Source organism: Ruditapes philippinarum, unplaced genomic scaffold, assembly GCF_026571515.1.
Source record: "Ruditapes philippinarum isolate M1 unplaced genomic scaffold, ASM2657151v2 ctg6864_1_1_1_1, whole genome shotgun sequence".
Lineage (NCBI taxonomy): Eukaryota > Metazoa > Mollusca > Bivalvia > Venerida > Veneridae > Ruditapes > Ruditapes philippinarum.
In genome coordinates, this window is record NW_026863995.1 from 44,274 (window position 1) to 64,086 (window position 19,813).

The 19,813-nt window shown below is 32.1% G+C and overlaps 1 protein-coding gene and 1 long non-coding RNA gene across 2 annotated transcripts in view; both read right to left on the reverse strand.

Moving 5' to 3' along the window:
• The window catches only part of LOC132724048 (hemicentin-2-like), a gene marked incomplete at its 3' end in the record, with an annotated part of 71,326 nt that overhangs the window by 37,709 nt on the left and 13,804 nt on the right, over positions 1-19,813 (reverse strand).
• On the reverse strand, positions 16,259-17,259 carry LOC132724047 (uncharacterized). Its single transcript, XR_009624843.1, has 2 exons — positions 16,810-17,259; positions 16,259-16,458 (listed from the first exon to the last, which is right to left on the reverse strand). It is a non-coding gene; the product is annotated as an uncharacterized LOC132724047 (long non-coding RNA).

A 19,813-nucleotide genomic window follows, 5' to 3' on the forward strand; every position in this document is an offset into this window, starting at 1 on the left:
TTAAAGTCCGTTAAATTCGTTCCAGATAGTAAATAACCCGTCAGGAATGTTTCATTAGCTCATTATACAAGTTACACCTAAGTGATTATACGAGACTATTACCGCGCTGAACGTGATAAAGGTAGCGATTCCATCTGTCCACTAACTTTATAATAGTTCAAGTGATAGTGTAAGGAGCGGAATAAATGGGTATCTTTAACAGAGAAACTTATTTGCAGAAGATTATGTATTTATGTGTATAAGTGTCTAGATTAAATTTACGGAACTGACTATTTCTGTTTTTTAAAAAAGGGTGTGGGTGTTGGTTTATTTATTAAACATACAAAACTAAGGTCGTTATGAAGATAAATAGCATTGTTTCTGAGATTTCTAAAAAATGATAGTTTCTTATAGAACAATCGTATAAGTAAGACCAGTGTTTGTTCAGGATTAACTGTAAATCTTGAACAAGTATTTTTGATAAATAATGGGAGATTTTAAATCTATATTCGAGGTTGTTTATAGTGCAATTTCTATGGTTTAGTGAGTAAGTGTCATGCAGACTGTAAGGGTCATTAATACAGCGGGTGATAAGAACTGCCAGTATTTGTAATGCAAGCCGAGAAACATTTGAGCGCGGTATGCGTTGTTTATTGCAACATGGCATTTCCGCCACAATGATATGGGAGGCATCGAATCTTCAAATTAAACGTCGGCATAGAAGAAAGTGAAAATGGGGGGGTCCCCGAGAAAAAAGTAAAACAAAAAACATGTTTTGACGCCTTTTTAAATTTTATAGCTTTAATCAAATATACCAAATTTTACTAATAACCCTTTAAAAGTGAAACGAACCAAATTCCCCCTTTAAAAATGTCCGATGCCTAATATTTGGGGGGTAAAATCAAACGTATACAGTACATAGTAGGGTGAAAAAAACAAATTGTTGGGTTTCCAAAAAAAAGAATGGGACAAATAATTAAAGTTTTTTATTGTATTTAAAAAAAAACACATTTTTATTGTAAGAGGGTGTTCAAAATTTTTGGGCCCTTTAAAAAAAACAGCCGAATTTTATTTACCGTCGCTAACCCCAATTTTAAGAAAACCAAAAAAACTCCTTTAAACCCAAGGGAAAAACGCCTTCCAATATAATTGTTTCAAAACTTTCAAAAATCATGTTCAGGTACCCCCGGAAAACGCATTTAAAAACAGGTTTTGTTATCGATGAATGAAATGTTTTACGGGCTGCAGATTTGGCCCAAACCCAAAAGAAAAATAAAAAGTTAATTTTAGTAAAATTTTAAATATTTTGCTACTAAATAAAAATATATCTATTTAACTTCGTTATAAAAAAAGAAATTTTCAAAAATCTTTCCCAAATTGATTTCTTTAAGAAATTTTCGATGTTAAATTTTAATAAAGTATCGTTTGGCCCCGCTGCGAAAACAAGGGGCCCCAAAATTTTTTTCGGGGGGTTTTATGGTTTTTTTTTGAATTGAATCCTGTCGACCCAAAAAATTCAATATAGGTTTTTCTAGTATAAAAAATAACATTTAGGCTTCCCCAGATAAATCTAATACCCCCTAATAAATACCCCCCTTTTTTTTTTTTTACTCAAATTTTTTTGTTAATATGTTTTTTAAAAAATTTCATTTTAAAAGCAATAAAAAAAAAATTTTGCTTTAAAAATTAAAATTTCATATTTGTAAATATGCAAAAATCTAGGGTTTGGCGCGTTGATTGGGCACTACCCCCCGGGGCCCAACCCCCCCCCCCTCACCCCCTCTAAATCCCCCTTTAAAAAATGTAAAATGCGTATTTTCATTTTTAAAAAAGTTTAAAATTTTGGTTTATGTTTAAATTTATTTATCTTCCCAAAAATAAAAAAAGATTATTTTATTTTTTTAAAAGGGAAAGGGAACTCGCGCCTTTTTTTTAGCACTCATCTTTAAAATGAATTTTCCCTAAATCCAAAATTTTTTCATCAATTTTTTAATATCTTTGGTTCCAAATGGTAGGAATTGATTATTTTTAAAAGGAAATTTAAAACTTGGGCTTTTTCAATCTTTTTTAAAATTTTAAAAATGATATTTAATTCGAAGTCGTCCAAGTGTAATCGACAGAGACCTGACCCCTGGGTTTTTTCAAAATTTCCCGATAAAAGGGAAATTAATTCGAAAAAGAATGAAATTTTTTTTTATTTCGCATATAAATATGATTTAAATTTTATTTTATTTGTTAAAAGTTCAAACAAAAATCATTAAAACCATTTTTCAAAACCCTTTCCCCATATGTCAAAATTCCAAAATTAAAAGCAAATAATTGTTTTGCAAGTGCCCTTTTCCCTTTTTTTTTTTGTACGGGGGTATTTTCATTGGGGTCAAAGGGTTTACACAACAAAGAAAATATCCATCGAAAACAAACCGTTTATAAAATGGGGACTTTCATTTTTTGGGTGGAGAAATTTAAAAAACGGAAAAAAAGGTTCGTTATGTTTTTTAATGATGTTTTTGAATTTAAAAGTTATTTCAAAAAAATAAATTTAAATTTTATCATATTTTATGCCCCAAAAACAAAAAAAAATGTTCTTCTTTTGAATTAATGCCTTTTTTGGGGGAATTTTTTACAAAACCCCCGGTCCCGGTCTCGTCGGTTAATTTTGAGTTCCCGGATTTTATTTTAAAATTTAAAGGGTTTTTAAAAAGGGTTAAAATTTTTTAAAAGGGTTTTTCCCCCCCATTTGGGACAAAAATATTAAAAAATTTGGTTTAAAAAAAGTTGCAGTTTTTGGAATTCTATTAAGAATTTATTTCTTGGAAAAAAAGAGCGGCGAAATTGCCCTACTTTACAAAAAATAAATAATCATTTTTTTGTTTTTTGGGGGATGAATTTTAAAAAAATTACCCAAAAAAATTAAAAAATGTTTTAAAAAAGGAAAAAAAACTCATTTTTACATGGTTTTTTAGAGGTAGGGGGGGTTTTTAGAGTGGGGGGAGGGGGGGGGGGGTGGCCCCCGGGGGGGTTTACCAAAACAACGCGCCCAAACCCATGTGCAACTATTTAAAATTTTCTTAAAAAAACAAAAAATATCTCTTCCCCCTGGAATTCCAAAGCCCGTATGCCCGCGAAAAATTTGGTCCCCGGGGGTTTTTGGGAAAGGTTTTATGGTCCCAAAAAAATGAAGTTTTTAAACAAAAAATCACTACATTTTACAAATTAAGGGGTTTGGCCCCCGGCTACCCGACATTAAACTTATACGAGTCTTTCCCCGAAAATCCCTTTTGGAAACTTTGGGAAAATTTTCATATATTCAATCTCTTCATTAATCGTGTTTACCCGAATTAAAATTTTTAAAAATTTGCAAAAATAATTTAGACATTGAATATTTTTGACAGTTTTAAAAAAAATTTTTGACTTGTTAAAATTTTCTTTTTTAAAAAAAAATTTTCCTAAATTTTAATGAAATAAAGAGATTAAAAAATGTAAAAATTGGGTCGCCTTGAAAAATTTTGTAAAAAAATTGTTTTTGTTTAAGTTTTAAAGGGGGGGATTTTCCTGGCTTTGGTTTTTTCCCCTTTAGCCCAGAATAAAAAAATGGTTTTACTTTAAAATAGTCAAAAGTTTCCAATTCGTGTTCTTAAAGAAAAAAGAAGGGCATTAAATCTTAAATTTGAAACAAGATTGTTTTTAAAAAAATTATGCCCCCCATCAGAGCCCAAATTTGTTATGTTTTATAAGGTTATTTGACTTCTGACCCGTTTATTCAAACAATTAATAAGGGGTTTTCAAGTTTTCACTGGTTCATGGGCCCTTTAACCCTTTTAACCCCCTTTACCCCAAATCCCAATTTGGGGATCTGGTTGGTCCACCTTTTCAAAATTTGAATTCCTTGGGCCTAAAAGGTTTTTTTGTTTAATTGATCGGAAACCTTTTTAAACATACAAGGTAAAATTGTGACCTTGCCCTTTTGCCCCCTTGCCCCCCCAAAATAAATTGGTCATCTGCGGTCATGCCCCAATCCCCAAACCCAGTTTGAATTTTCCCTTGGGCCCCAAAGGGTTTCTTAAGTTTTTTTATTTGAAAGCATTTTTCCCTTTACAAGGTCAATTGCCCCTTTTGCCCTTTGCCCCCAAACCCCCAATATCAAGGGGGGTTTCCATTACGGGGTCTTTGACCAAATTAATCTTTACCAATTTTTAAGTTCCTGGGCCCTTTAAGGGGGTTTTTTTTAGTTTTTGGATGGGAAACCCGGGTTTTTCCCAAAAGAGGTCAATGTGACCTTGCCCTTTTGGGACCCTTGCCCCCAAAAATTTCAATAGGGGTCACTACTAATCATGACAATCCCCCAATCAAGTTTTGAAGTCCCTAGGCCTAAGGGTTTTTTTCGTTATTGATGGGGAAACCGTTTTTCCCTTTTACAAGGTAAATGTACCTTAAACCTTTGCCCCCTTAACCCCAAAATCAATAGGGGCCCATCTGTGGCTGCCCCAATCACCATACCAAGTTTGAAGTTCCTGGGAAAGGGTTCTTTAGTTTTTGATGGGGAAACCCTTTTTTACCCCCAAAGTCAATTTTGACCTTGCCCTTTTCCCCCCCTTAAACCCCCAAAATCAATAGGGTCATTTTCCCTGGTCATGACCAATCCCCCATACAAGTTTGAAGTTTTCCCTGGGCCCTTTAAGGGGGTTCTTTTCTTTATGATGGAAACCCTTTTTTTACCTCAAGGTCAATTGACATTGACCTTTGACCCTTTAAACCCCAAAAATAAATTTAAGGGGTTATTGCGGGTTTTCATCCCAAATCACCATCCCAAGTTTTGAATTTCCCTGGGGCCTAAGGGTTTCTTTTTTTTATTGATCAAAAAACCGTTTTTCCCCAAGGGGTTTCAATGTGACCTTGACCTTTGACCCCTTGCCCCCAAAAATCAATAGGGGTAAATCTACGACATGACCAATCACCTTTCCCAATTTTTTAAAAGTTCCTAGGCCTTAAAGTTCTTTAGTTTTTTATGGGGAAACCATTTTTGTTTCCCAAGGTCAATGGCCCTTTAAACCTTTGACCCCTTGCCCCCAAAAATCAATAGGGGTATCTACTGATCATGCCAAATCACCTTTACCAATTTTGGGAAGTTCCTAACCTTAAAGTTTTTTAAAGTTATTTTTCGGGAAACCGTTTTTGTTTAAAAAGGTTTTCCAATGTGACCTTCCCTTTGGCCCCCTTCCCCCAAAAAAATAAATTTAGGGATCATCTATGATCATGAACCAATCACCATTCAAGTTTTAAAATTCCCTGGGCCCCTTAAGGTTCTTTAGTTATTGATGGGAAACCGTTTTTGCTTAAAAGGGTCAAGTAAACCTTGACCTTTGACCCCTTCCCCCAAAATCAATGGGGGTTCATCTACTGGTCATGCCCAAAATTACCATCCCAAAATTTTGAAGTTCCTAGGGCCTAAGGGGTTTTTTAAATTTTACCCACTGGGAAAACCTTTTGGTCAAACGGCCCGACGGACCAACGGACCGACAATGAAAAAGAAATATCCCCCCTTTTCTTCAAAAGGGGGGGCATAATAAGTAATGTTCATAATAAAAACATCAAAAAAAACTTCGATTTGAAAAGAAAGACCCAAGTTTAACAAAATTCCCATTTTTCAAAGGGATTTTTAGCGTACATAAATAAAATTTAGATCAACAAAACTAAAATGTAAATTTAAAAAAATGCTTTAAATAGGGAAAAAGGGTTAAAAAACCTTATATATATGCGAGTAAAAAACCCTTTTATATATTTCGAGTACGATAATTAAAAAAATAAGACAAATAAAAAACCTTAAAAAAAAAATACGCCTGATGGGTGTACACTATTTAACTCCTTTTTGTATCCTTAAATTTTCTCTTGGCCAATTTTAATTTTTAAAAAAAAAGTTTTTTTGGAAAGAAAAAAGGATCTCCAGTTTGAAAGACCTTTTCTATTTTTTAAAAAGAAAAAACCACATTACTAAAAATACTTTGGAACGTTAAGGGGTTTTTTTTGGGGTTTAAAACAGAAATAAACAATTCAAAGATAAAAAATCTAAACCCCTTTTAAGAAAATTTCGTTTGGGTATTTAAATTTCCCCTTTTTTTGAAATAAACAAAAATTTTTTGAAAAAAAAGTAACATTTAAACAGAAGTCTGGGTGGGTATGTAAATTTTTATTAAAGGGGGTCCAGAGAGAAAAAAATGTGCTGGAGATTTAATTTCTATTTAAATTTCCAAATCTGATTCAAATTTATTCATTAAAAAGAAAAAAATGACCCGGGGAAAATTTAGTATTTTATAAATTTCCCTTTATAATCATTATCAAAGTTTTTGACATATAAGCGAGCACTTTTTCAATGTAAGATCAATATCACGTGCCCAAATTTTTGGGACTGGTCACTTCTGACACACATAAAATTTCAAAAGTCTGTGTATTAAATGTTGCCCAATTTTTAAATTTTCCCCCCCCAAAAATTTTGTGGGGGTCGAATTTATCAATGGGGTTATTTTTTGCGGCCCTTTAGATTAGGGGCTTAATTAATATAACGTTTATATTTTTTACTGATTAACAAATTTTTATGAAACATTTAAAAATGCAATTCTTTTTTTAAAAAAGAAGCGTGCGCTAAATAATTGAAACTTAATAAAATTTTAATTTAAATTTCTTTCTGAGTTTTTTATATGCATAAATTCTCATGTCCCAGTCACCAATTTTTTTTTTAATAAATGTTTCACCCCCTTTTATATTTTCTTTTAAACATACCCCTTTATTTTTATGTCTCCACATTTTGGTTGTTTAAAATTTCATATTCCATAACCCCCAAACCCTAAATTGACCCCCTTTTGACAGGTTTTCTGGATAGCCCCCTTTTTTTGCTAAAAATTAAAATATGCAGCCCTAAAAAAATTTTAAATTTGGGCATATTTATAACGTTTATTGTCATGGGCTTTAATTTTTTTTTTAACAGCCAGTATTTTGGGCCTACATATGAAATCCCGAAAAGGGAAATGCCCCTTTTTTTTAAAGCAAAACCCCCCCCGTAAATGAAATTGGCTATAAAAAAAAGGTCCCCCCGGGTTTAAACAATTTAATTTTAAAAAGTGTCGGGTTTATTTTGTTTTTCAGACATAAAAAACATATATTTGTCATAATATTAATTTTTTTTTTCATTTTTTTTTTCTTATTTTTATAACATTTCAAAGGGTTATTGTAGCAAAAATTAAAATTTTTTGATAAAATTTAAACTTTTAATTTTTGTGAGAAGAGCCCCCCTACTTTTTAGCCGATTATTTTTCCAGAGGATTACCCTTTCGAAAAAATCGTGCATTATTATCTTTATTATATGATTTTTAATATAGCCTTGCCCGTTCCCCCTTGGTTCCCTTTCCCAAAAAGTATTTGACAAAAGTTTTTAAAAAGAAAACATAACCCCCGGGTTTTAGTGTAATTTTTCACTGGCTGAAAAATTTGGAATTTTTTCCCCGTCTTTTAAAATTTGATTGAGAATTTTATTCAATGGGCCCTGTATCGTTTTGGATTTTTTATTTCGCGTGATTTAAAAAAAAAAATGTTTTCGTTTTTTTTCCCTTTTGGTAATTTTTTTTGATTTAAAAATTATCATTTTTCTTTACTATTATTTCATGGGAAGGGTTAAAAAATTCAAAACCCCAATTTATGAGGGATAAATATAAATTACTTGGGGTATGCCCCAGCATTTGCAAAAATTTTTGGGAACCCCTTAAAACGTAAAAGTTTTTTTTCCCCCGCTTCAACGAAACAGGCCCAAAAGTTTAACATATGATAAAAGGTTTTTTTCTTTAAAATTTTTTATTCTATATTTTTACATAATTAAATACATTATTGACTAGTGTGCTATCGCATCGGGGCTATATTTCCATCCCGCCGGTGAATATTTACATCATATTCAATGGCCCCACTAACCCCCTTATTGTATAATGTCACAAACAAAAATTTAATTAATTAATTTTTATTTTTTTATTCTAAAAAAAAGATAATTTTATTTCAAATATGTTTAAAGAAAAAATAAGCATAAAAATGTTGTTTTTTTCCCCGACGTCAATAGGGTTATTAAAAATTTTTTTTCGCCTTTTTAAATATTCCTTTTTGTCGAAAATTTAAATACCCCCAAAAATAAAGCAAATTCAGTGGGCTTGGTTTTTATAAGTTGGGGTTTTAAACACAAAGTGTTTGCCCAAAAGCTACTTAATTTTTTTAGATTAATTTTTTTTTGCAGCTTTTTTTGGCCCTAGCGGTTTTAAGTTTTTTTAACGTTCCCCAATTAAAAAAAATGAATTTAAATTGGGAAAACCCCTTTTAAAACTTTTCCCGGGAACTTTTTTTTTTTGGGTGGTGTGTTTTTTGTTACTGTGGGGCCCCAAAAGAATTAACATAACAACGACCATTTGGGCCCCCACTGTTGAAATGTTTTCCCCGCCTTAATTTTTTTGTTACTTTTTTTTTTTTTTTTTAAAAAAATATCCCCTGATCTTTAAAATGTTAAATTTGCAAATTTTTGACATTTTTTTCACGGTTCCCCTTTAAATTCCCCGCCCCTTTTTTATTTCCTAAAACCTCAATGTTTCCTTCTTAAGTAAGATATTTTCATTGATAAAACATATAACTTTTTTCGTCATGTTTTTATGATTTTTTTTTTTCTAGTTTTGGGTTTATACGATCAACAATTCGACACAGCTTTAGGTCAGATTCGCGAATCGTTCCTCTATGCTTTTATCTGGTGCGTTTAGGTAATGATCGTTCTCTATGTTGCTCTCTCCGTTGCATTTATTTCAGGTACCTATACGGGCATCCTGTAGTATAAATCTCACTCGACGTTCCTGTTTAAGCTTAGCCTGTGATAGCTTCTTTTCCTCTACTATGTGAATATTAAGCATTCCAATAGTCCCTGTCGGGATTTCGACCCCACATGCTCTGGTGTAGGGCATATGTTGGTTTGTATTTCTCAACGTAAACGTTAATCCACTCCTTGTGTCCTCACGGACGTTCTGTCATGTTTTTGTGTATAGTTTAACATTACTTATAGTTTTACAATTACTGAGTTATGCAGTTATGTTAGTTACAATAGTTAGTTTTCAAATCTTTCTAATAGGCGAGGTCAGCTAGCCTTTCACGCTCCTATCCCACTTCAGACTTGGCACACTTAATTAAAGAAGTTTTCAACTTTATATAAAAATAAGTTAAGGCTAGCCATTACCGCTCGCCCTTCTTCAATACCTAAAACAAACAACAACATAAAGATAAATAAAAATGTCTACATTAGATGCAACATGACTTTGATTTCTCTTCTTTTACCTTGAATATTATAAACAGCTAAAGGAAGAAAAATAAATTGGCAAAAATGCACATAGTGTTGGTGGAGACAGTGAGTTGTGTAGCTAGAGCTCGATGTCGGTCCTATTTTGGTCGTACTGCGTTATTGAAACATTTTTAAGGACAAGCTATCCATATAACCTTGATCAAGTGACATCCTGTATTATGAGTGATCAATCAGTGTACTTCGTGGCAGCTGGTCAAGTTGGACAGCATCATGATGATGGGAAAGTTTTAACGGAGCTCTTCGTCGGGAACAAAGAATGTTACCTCCTTGTCCCCTCACGCAATATGTTTTTTTTATTAACGCTTTTTTCCATTATAGTTTAGTTACATATTTTTACTAGATTTACTGCAACAGTTTCACTTATGCTCTATCTAAGTATAAAATAATCTGATTTTAAACCTGATTTTCAGGACTCATTTATAAAAGTGTTTCAAAATTAACAAGATTAGCTCTTATCATACCATTATTTCATACAAGTTAAAATTGTAAACTTACTTAAAATGATATCAGGAAACGAAAAAAAAACAACATTAATTTTATCACCGAGGTAAGAGCTTGTTTTTGAACAAGCGTTTAGAAAAAGTAAAATCTAAGACTGATAATTTTAAAATCAAAACGCATGCAAAACAAAAAGGAACACAAATCGTTGTCCTTTTTGGAATTGAAAAGGCATGTAAAAAATTAATTCAGTAAATATTAAAAGTTTCATAGGTTACCTATAATTACTGGAGCATCGAGTTCTTATTTTTGCGTGCTATTCAATTGGACTACGACGTTCGTAAACCAAAAACAATAGTACCGATTGATTGCAGTGAAAACTTTGCTACAACCAATCTCAGTGTGATCTTATATAATGATAACAAAAAAAAAAAATTCAATGCCATATATTTTCCTTCACTAATTTACTGATTGATTCGTAATAGTTATCATTCATAGCCTTAATTCCTTGATTTCTCTGAACGACTTTTTAAAATATATTTAACCTAAGGGGATGGTTTTAAAGTATTAGATATACATTAGTAACTGTGGAGTGGTTACAGTGTTAATTATACATTTTCAAATAAATAATATAATGTTTAAATAATATAGAATTAACTTAAACCTTTTATTTTGCCCTGTCTAAAGCTACCTAAAGGTTTGAAGGCGGAAACGGTGCTCAAATAAAAATGTTTGAGATTATAAATACTTGTTGTTAACGTTTTTATGATTATAATAAAGTATGTAAAAAAATGATCATCAAATATTTTTGTAATACTCGTTTTGAAATAAAAAAGGCTTTATTTAATTATATTAAATTATTATTTCTATTATCATTATCTTTATGGTCGTATAAATAAATAGCCATTTGTTTTTTTTAATTTCATGTGACTATTTTCATTTATTTTAAAACAAATTACGTCTTCGTAAACGTTCGTTTGAGAAGTTTATATAGGTGATCTTATACTGAAGGGTGATAAGACTATTGGGCTAAGAAGTGTGGTGGTCAGAAGATGGAGCTATAGTGCATTGCCAAAAGAGATAATGCGCACAGTATAACCAGTTCTAGTAAACATCAAGAGGTGCATTTGCGAGAAAATTAAGATATCACAAGTTTAATACATATTTATAATTATAAGATGTTATTATAATGATCTATTAGCATTTATACACATTACAATAAATCTAGTCATTATATCTTAATAGCTTGAGAATTGTTTCATAAATTCAAGGTTCACAATAATAGATTTAAATTATTTTTCTTTCTCCACATTTAATGGATCATTATTCCTTTTAATGTTCCCCCCACTTATATATCCAATCCGCGAGGTATGTGATTATTTTAATTTATTTTAGAATACTACTTCTGCGTAGGTTATTCATGTGTTATATTGTTTTTGTGTTTATAATCAACAAATTATATGTGTATACTGGTTGCATAAAGCGTGCTTCTTTTGTATAAATACAATTGATAACCAGTAGTAAAAAAACACATATCGTCAAAAGCTTCTATTGTACATGCTTGTTCGTTTATTATAAAATGTGAGTAATTGCATATAAAAAAATACATTAGTATTAAAGAAAAAAACATTCTTTGCCACAGAGAAGAAATGATATGAACAGTTTTCGTTTTAATTCAAAATAGGTCATGTTATAGTTTGCTATATTTGTGATGTGATGTTACAAGTTGTGGAATCTTATCAAGAAGAATTTGAATATTGACACTGTGTACCTGTAATTAACCGCGTAACTCCACTGTAGTTTGATTATGTCGGGTAATTTAAGATGCAGAGTATTGAATCTGTAAATAACTGGAACGGGAATCATTAATTTATGTGAGCAGGACCCCCTGCATCCATCCCTCCTATGGACACCTAGCTACCCCTGAAATAAAACCTGCGCGCCTCTGAGAAACCAAGACCCAGAGAAGATAAGCGAGCCCCGGGGAGGTACTATTGCGTCTACCCGCTAATTACTTTGCCAAAAAACGTGCGATGTCTGTAACTAATTATCCGAAATAAACAGTTTTTTGATAGCCTTTTTGTTGAATTATTTGTATAGATAATGTTAAAGCTGTCTTCATTTTTAAAATACGAACTAATGTAAAGTTAATAATTATTTTCAATAAGTCTCTTCTAATCCACAAAACACATTTTTTTTAAATACAAACTTTTTTTGTACATGTCTATATCTTTCAACAGGTAATACATCTGGTGTTGTGCCCCTCCCCCTACTGCTCGCGCTTCTCGTCCGCTAAGCTCCCCTCACCTTCACACACCTCTACCAGATCTACATCTCCTTCCGACCAAAGCCCACAAGTGAATATAAATATGAACACGGACGATAAGATATGAACCACCACCATTAACAACCACCGCCCGTGAAGCCATCCTCACACCCACAACCACCCTACCCATCCCTCTCCCCCACACTTGTGCTCGCGCAACACCTTCGCGCCTACAACACCTCGCACGCGCCTGTAATACCACGCCTCCGACCCCACAAATTTAACTCTCCATCCTGCACTCCTACCCAATACATCACACTCCTCCTCTCTGTCGGTTTCAATCGTTAGAAAAACCTTGAAAAACTAACTCATCCGAGACCCACCCACCGCCCTGCTCTACACCGATAGTGTGCTCGTTACTTCCACGCCCTCTCCAAATTTCTCTAACTGCTACGCTCCCACCCCGCCTCCACACACCCGCTCCAACCTCAATCCCTGAACTTCAGGCCTCCCACTAAACGCCCGCTCCGACTACACCATCGGCGCCTACTCCCCCCCCAAACACACCACACAGCCCACCACCTCTTAGGTAGTAGGTGACGTGAGCTTATAGCTATTAATCGGTTTCTTTATTTTTACGATCAGTATTCCTATGAAACAAAACTAAAACAACGCTATGACGTGTGAAAAAAAAAGTTTAATCTTCAGATAGTTAAAGATTGTATGCAGTAGTTATCCTTTTGAGTATTTTTGACTGTTATTTCCTGTCACTGTTTTAACATATCAAACTAACGCACACTCTCAATGTTTCGGACCCAATTTCAAATTTCAATGTAAAAATTATAAATTTTTATTTACAAGTGTAACTTAACTGATTGCCAAAATCCTGAAATGATATTTAATTAGACATATATGTTATTTACATTTCCTGTTTCTAACAGAACCTCAAACACGTCTAAATATGAATTCAAATTGTTTTAAACAATATTTTTGTGCTCCTTGAAAAATCCATCGTCTTCTGGCATATAGATATTTTGTATGTGCTTAAAAACATTTATTGTATGGTTTTAACCGCCAAAACATTATTTGATGATTGAAGAGTTGAAATCTTAACATTCCTGTACTTTGTACTTGTATTGGCAGAAATTATTAAAAACTCACATGTGCCGATTCTGTCTGTGTTTAATTTAAAAATAATAAAGACAATAGTCTGTACTCAAACAAAATAATGGATAGCGGTTGTGTTTTTAAGGATTAAATATGTACGAAAGAAAAAATATAGTATTTTGTTTCCATTAATATAACACATATTAGTGAAAAGTAGTATATAAACAGTCCACTAAAGTGCCATCAAAACCACATCGAACACAAAATAATAATTGTATACTTTATAAAGACTTGGAAATAAATTAAAGTGTTTCACAACAGCTTGTTTTTTTTCAAAACCCAAAGTTTCAACAATAATATGATTACAATATTAAGAGGAATTTTTCTTTTGGAAAGTTGAAAATAGGTGGGAAAAAATTAATTTGGGGGGGAAATATATAATCATTAATAAATAAAGGTGTTGGTTTTTTTTCATCGAAATAACCATTGATAAAAATTGCCATCATTATTATTCACTGACTCTTGGGACGGCCCAGGTTTCATATTTATATTTCATTTTTATAAAAATATGAAATATATTTTGGACTTGGTTATTTTAGCACATTTATTCATGGGGCAAAAATATAAAAAAAAATATTATATTGATATAAGGGATCGAACAACGTGTGCAAAAAAAGCAATAGTTATTGTAAATTTAATATTCGTTTGATTTCTACCAATTATTCTGTAATATGTATGTAAGTGTTGTATTTTAAATGTATTGTATGTGTTATGCATCCATCACAACATTTTCATATTTGATGACTCAGTCACATTTTTAGTAGTTGGCAATTAGTTTACTCATATATTGTCCTTGATTTTCTTGTTAAAAAATCGATAATCATGGCATGTTTGTAGATAGAGTGGAGTGTAATTAACGCATTCTTTTTATACTAGTAGTTGTATTTATGTTGTAGACTCTGTTGGTTTATTACCTGTCTACAACTATTTCGCTCTCGTGAGATTGGCCCATATCCGTCTCCTGATCTGGCCTGTTTTCCTATTTAACAACCCACACACTCAACACGTCCTCTAACACCTCCATCTGCCCAACCTGTATTACACTATACAAATACTTAGATATTGTAGCCCGTCTTTTCGATTTTCTGTTATTACTGTTAATGATGATCTTCATTCTTTACAGTGAATTATTTTTATCTTTTTTATATGAGTGGGAATAAAACTTACAAAGAAACTGAAAAAACATAAACAATTGCAAGAGTTTTGGAATGGATAGATCCCTCAAAAGCACACAATTGTAAAAAAGTGAAACTCGCAGACAATGTGAATTAAGTCTGTTCTAATAGCTATTTAGAATTGTTCTACACATGTCACATTTCTTACACCGGCCAGATTCTTACATAACATACGAGTAATATTCTAGAAACTTAAATATACAAGAAGGTTTGTTTATAGTTTACCCACGAAATCTGGCCATGAATTCTGCAAACAGAGTTTTGAACAATAAACAGTATATTCAGATATAAACAATATTTTTTTGTTATTTCTTAATAACGCGTGTGCAATAAATTACAGATGTTTTAAAACAGTATATCAATTTCGGCCACCATCCAGTCTTATACATGACAACACATAGAATAACAGCAACATTTTGCTTGTTTTTTTACACACGCTGTATAATTAAATGCAATTATAAAATATTTACACATTTTACTTATTATTATATCAATTTTGCAGGATAAATCTTTTCTTTTGTTTGCATACTTAGAATATTATTAGATGATTATATTTGAGTATAGATCCCGCTTATATGTGTCGGATTTAGAAGTGTTTAATTCTAAGTATCATATATTAAAAAAAAAAAAAACAATCTTCAAATGTGATGTTAAGTTATTGAATATTATTAAAACAAGCAATGTATATTTTCTACTTTGCCTATGGTGAGGCGAAACGATATCTTGTCGATACCATAACATAATAACCCTGTAAGGGCCAGTCAAAATTTTGTTTCGAAAAAGGTCCTATCATTTTATATTCTGACTCATTGAATTTGAATTTGAATAGTTTTTTGCAATGTTCCTAGTGTGCTTTTACGAAATTCATGTATACATGCATCTGTATAATACCAAACTTGTGTTATCATAATTGTATTGAGATAGTATAAGCAATATTTGTAATTGTGTGTTTGAATAAAAATGAATGAAAAAGGTTTAAATCTTTAATTATTACCGTTATCAATCACAATTATTAAACGTCTGTCCGTTATATGTATATTTATTGCACACTATAGGTTAATTTTTTTAAGAGGCCGATAAGGAAAACCGTTTGCAAGAGAAACGTATGTGTCTGCTATCCGTGCAAACAGATAAACGAAAATGTGAATATATTATGCTACATAACAGAAAGATACAGAGTAAAATCAACAAAGAGACAAATTAACATAACTGAATATGAAAACATGCCGCAATTCTTTCATGTAGTAAATGCATATGTACATATGTCTAATACTTGAATTTTGAAAACGATAAAAATTACCAATCGATCACGCCAATATCAAATACACTAATTGTTTCACATGGAACAAGAGCCATGTCAACATGGCCATCCCCCGCCGAATGTGTTTGCTCATTGGAAGAATGTATATGTAGTAGAACAGAATAATTTCATTTTAAGAGGTCTTTTGGTAATGAAAACTGATGGCTATAGTGATTACAGATTTGAAACCTATGTGAATACTGATGGCTGAAAATAACAAAGGGCAATAACTGAAAAATAATGCAGGGAAGGTTATCATTCTTGTGTGCTGCATCCCTCCTCAGTAAAATCTATCCACCTATGAAGTTTCAAGTTGATACCTCAAATACTTTTTGAGAAAAAAATTGAATTGAAATATTAAGTATGAAAAATAACAAAGGGCAATAACTCAAAAATTATAAAAGGTAGAGTTATCATACTTGTGCAGTGCACACCTCCTGAGTGAGATCTATGCACATATGAAGTTTCATTTTAATATCTCAAAGGCTTTTTGAGTTATGCTCTGGACAAAAATTAATTTTGAAAAATAACAAAGGGCAATAACTCAAAAATAATGCAGGGTAGAGTTATCATTCTTAAGCACTGCACTCCTCCTCAATGAGATCCATCCACCTTTGAAGTTTCAAGTTGATACCTCAAATACTTTTTGAGATAAGCTCTGGACAAAATAGCATGAAAAAAAAACAAAGGGCAATAACTCAAAAATTGTATAGGGAAGAGTTATCATTCTTGCGCACAACATTCCTCCTCAATAAGATCTATCCACCTATGACATTTCATGTTGATATCTCAAACACTTTTTTGAGTTATGCTCCACTCAGGTGAAAAATTAGGTATGAAAAATAACAAAGGGCAATAACTCAAAAATTATGAAAGGTAGAGTTATCATTCATGTGCACTGCACACCTCCTGAGTGAGATCTATGCACCTATTGAAGTTTCATGTTAATATCTCATAGGCTTTTGGAGTTATGCTCTGGACAAAAATCAATTTTGAAAAATAACAAAGGCAATAACTCAAAAATCATGCAAGGTAGAGTTATCATTCTTGTGCACTGCACTCCTCCTCAATGAGGTCTATCCACATATAACATTCCTCCTCAATAAGATCTATCCACCTATGACATTTCATGTTGATATCTCAAACACTTTTTGAGTTATGCTCCACTCAGGTGAAAAATTAGGTATGAAAAATAACAAAGGGCAATAACTCAAAAATTATGAAAGGTAGAGTTATCATTCATGTGCATTGAACACCTCCTGAGTGAAATCTATGCACCTATGAAGTTTCATGTTAATATCTCATAGGCTTTTGGAGTTATGCTCTGGACAAAAATCAATTTTGAAAAATAACAAAGGACATTAACTCAAAAATCATGCAAGGTAGAGTTATCATTCTTGTGCACTGCACTCCTCCTCAATGAGGTCTATCCACCTATGAAGTTTCAAGTTGATAACTCAAATACTTTTAGAGATATGCTCCGGACAAAAATGTCGGACGGAAGGTCGGACGGACGGAGACTATTTCTATATCCTCCGCCGAAAATTTTCGGCGGGGGATAATAAGATAGTACAATGATCTTCTATAGGTACTCATCAATAAATAATGTAATTTACGTTTAGAGCTTTGTTGAGAATTCAATTGGCCCTACGCATAAACCCAAGATTTCCAGTTTTCCCCCAAAATCTCCTATCTCTGGTCAGTGATGAGCAGTTAATTATAATTACACGGCTTGTCACTGCATTACTGATAGCAGCACCCTTGAATGTTTTATGATCCTATCATGTTTCAAGAATGTATTGTTTAGGCTGGAAGACATATAGGGAACATTTTTTGATGTAACGAAAAAAATAGATTTAACTCTTTAGTGTAAAGAGATACATACAATTTTTAATAATAATTAAAGACAAATAAAAATTGGATTACAGTAAAAAAAGGTTTTTAATCACTTACAACTCACAATGAAAATAATTATGTAAATTTCGTTCATATTAAAGGCAAATCATACCTCAGTGATTTACATTTTTTTTTCTTTTTTTTTCAGAAGTAGCAAAATTATGTTTAGTAATCATAATAATAATCGATTCAAAGCATTATTGAAGCTTATAATTCAATCTAGTAGGAAAAGAGATGAATGTAATTTTTTTTTAAAAAATGTACCAAAATGATACAAGCAAAAAGTACATAAAGTTTTTAAAGTAAAATTCTAAGTTTAAGAGGAAATATCTCTTGAAATAAGGATGCTAGAGTTATAAACCTTGTCATGCATGATGTAAGTAATGACAAAGAACAATTGTCTTAAGTCTAGATTTGATGTCATTTATAATAACAAAGTAATTTTTGGAAATATTTTAATTTTCAATAAATCCCGAATTCAAAAATGAAATCGAGATAATTCTAGAAATACAGGACTTGAGTTATCAATCTAATCGCACCTGATATAGGTGTTGAAACATGTTTATGCCGCCGAAGGGAGGCATATTAAAATCGCACCGTCCCTCTGTCTTTCTGGATGTCCGTCAGTCTGTGCGTCCCCACTTCATTCATAACTTTGTTATGCATTGAATGATATTAAATAACTAGGCATTCATGTCTTCCACATCAAGACGATGTGTCGCGTCCAAGAATTACGTCCCTACCTCAGAGGTCAAGGTCACATTAACATTTTGAAGTTTCACTTTATCATAATAAGAGTTTATAGTTACACGCATTCGAGGTCAAGGTCAAGGTCATACTTACAGTTTGAAGGTATTCATTCATTCGAGAAGAGTTTGAAGATACACATTCATGTCCGGACTGTAACTTTGTCATGCATGGGAAGATTTTATAATAACTTTGCACAAATGTCTACCACATCAGGACGATGTATCGCAGCTAAGGCTCATGCCCGTCTGTTCGTTTGTGTGTCCCCACTTACACAACAATCATGTCCAGTATGTAACTTTGTCATGCATTGTGGGATTTTGAAATAACTTGGCACACATGTCAATATCATGACAACATTCTGTTGTGTCTAGGAACCACGTCCCTTCTTCAAAGGTCAGGTCACACTTATATTTGGAAGGTTCACGCGCTATCACAATTAGAGATTATAGGAACAATAATACAAAGAAAAATATTAAGAAATTAGTTACTTTCATCCTCTTTTCTTTTCATACTACCAGTCCTACATGCTTAAGAAACTTTTTCGGGGGCATTCGTCACTTGTGTGACTGCTCTTGTTGAAGTCCGAATTTAATAAGGAAAATTCTAAGTATAAAGGGATGATGATTCTGAAAATATTGATGCTAGAGTTATGAAGCTTGTCATGTTATTGTTTAAAGTTATAAAATATCAATTTTTATACAAAACAAATTTGAATGGGGGAAATAATCCTGGAAATATTCATGATACAGTTATGAATCTTGTCACACATGATAAGGAAATATATTTGAAGTTAGAAGTTGATACTTAAGAAATAAAAAAGAAAGTAAAAAGTAACATTTTTTGAGAGGAAAAAAATCATGGGGAGATAATTCTGGAAAAATTTGTGTTAGATTTAAAAAAGAAAACATTGCCACTATGATGTAGTTAATGATAAGGAACACATGTTTGAAGTTTAAAGTCAATACTTTAATATGAAATGAAGATGTTAGAGTAAAATATAACATTATTTAAATTCAAGGGGATATAGTTCTGGAAATACTGGTTTTAGAGTTTTGCACCTTATCAAATGATGTGGATGGTGGTAAGGAATATATATTTGAAATTGATACCTTAAGAAATAAAGAAGTTATAGGCGCATAAACATTAATTTAAAGTATGGACGCTAACTTCGACTTGCAAACAAAGGTAAGTAGGAAAAATCACAATATTCTTAGTATAGTCGAGCTAATAATAAAAATACACTTACCTGGTCAGTTTAGTTAAGAGTCTTGCACTTTGCAAGAAAAGTTACATCTATGAACATATTTTTGTTTTTTGTTTTTGTTTTTTAGCAAGCCGGGAGGGGGTTCAGACAGTAACATGAGTAACAGTGACACTTAGCTATTGAACTTTATTTATTATTAATTTAAAAAATTATTGTATGTTATATATATTTACAAATAATTGCTAAGTTTCACAATTCAATTGGGCCACAG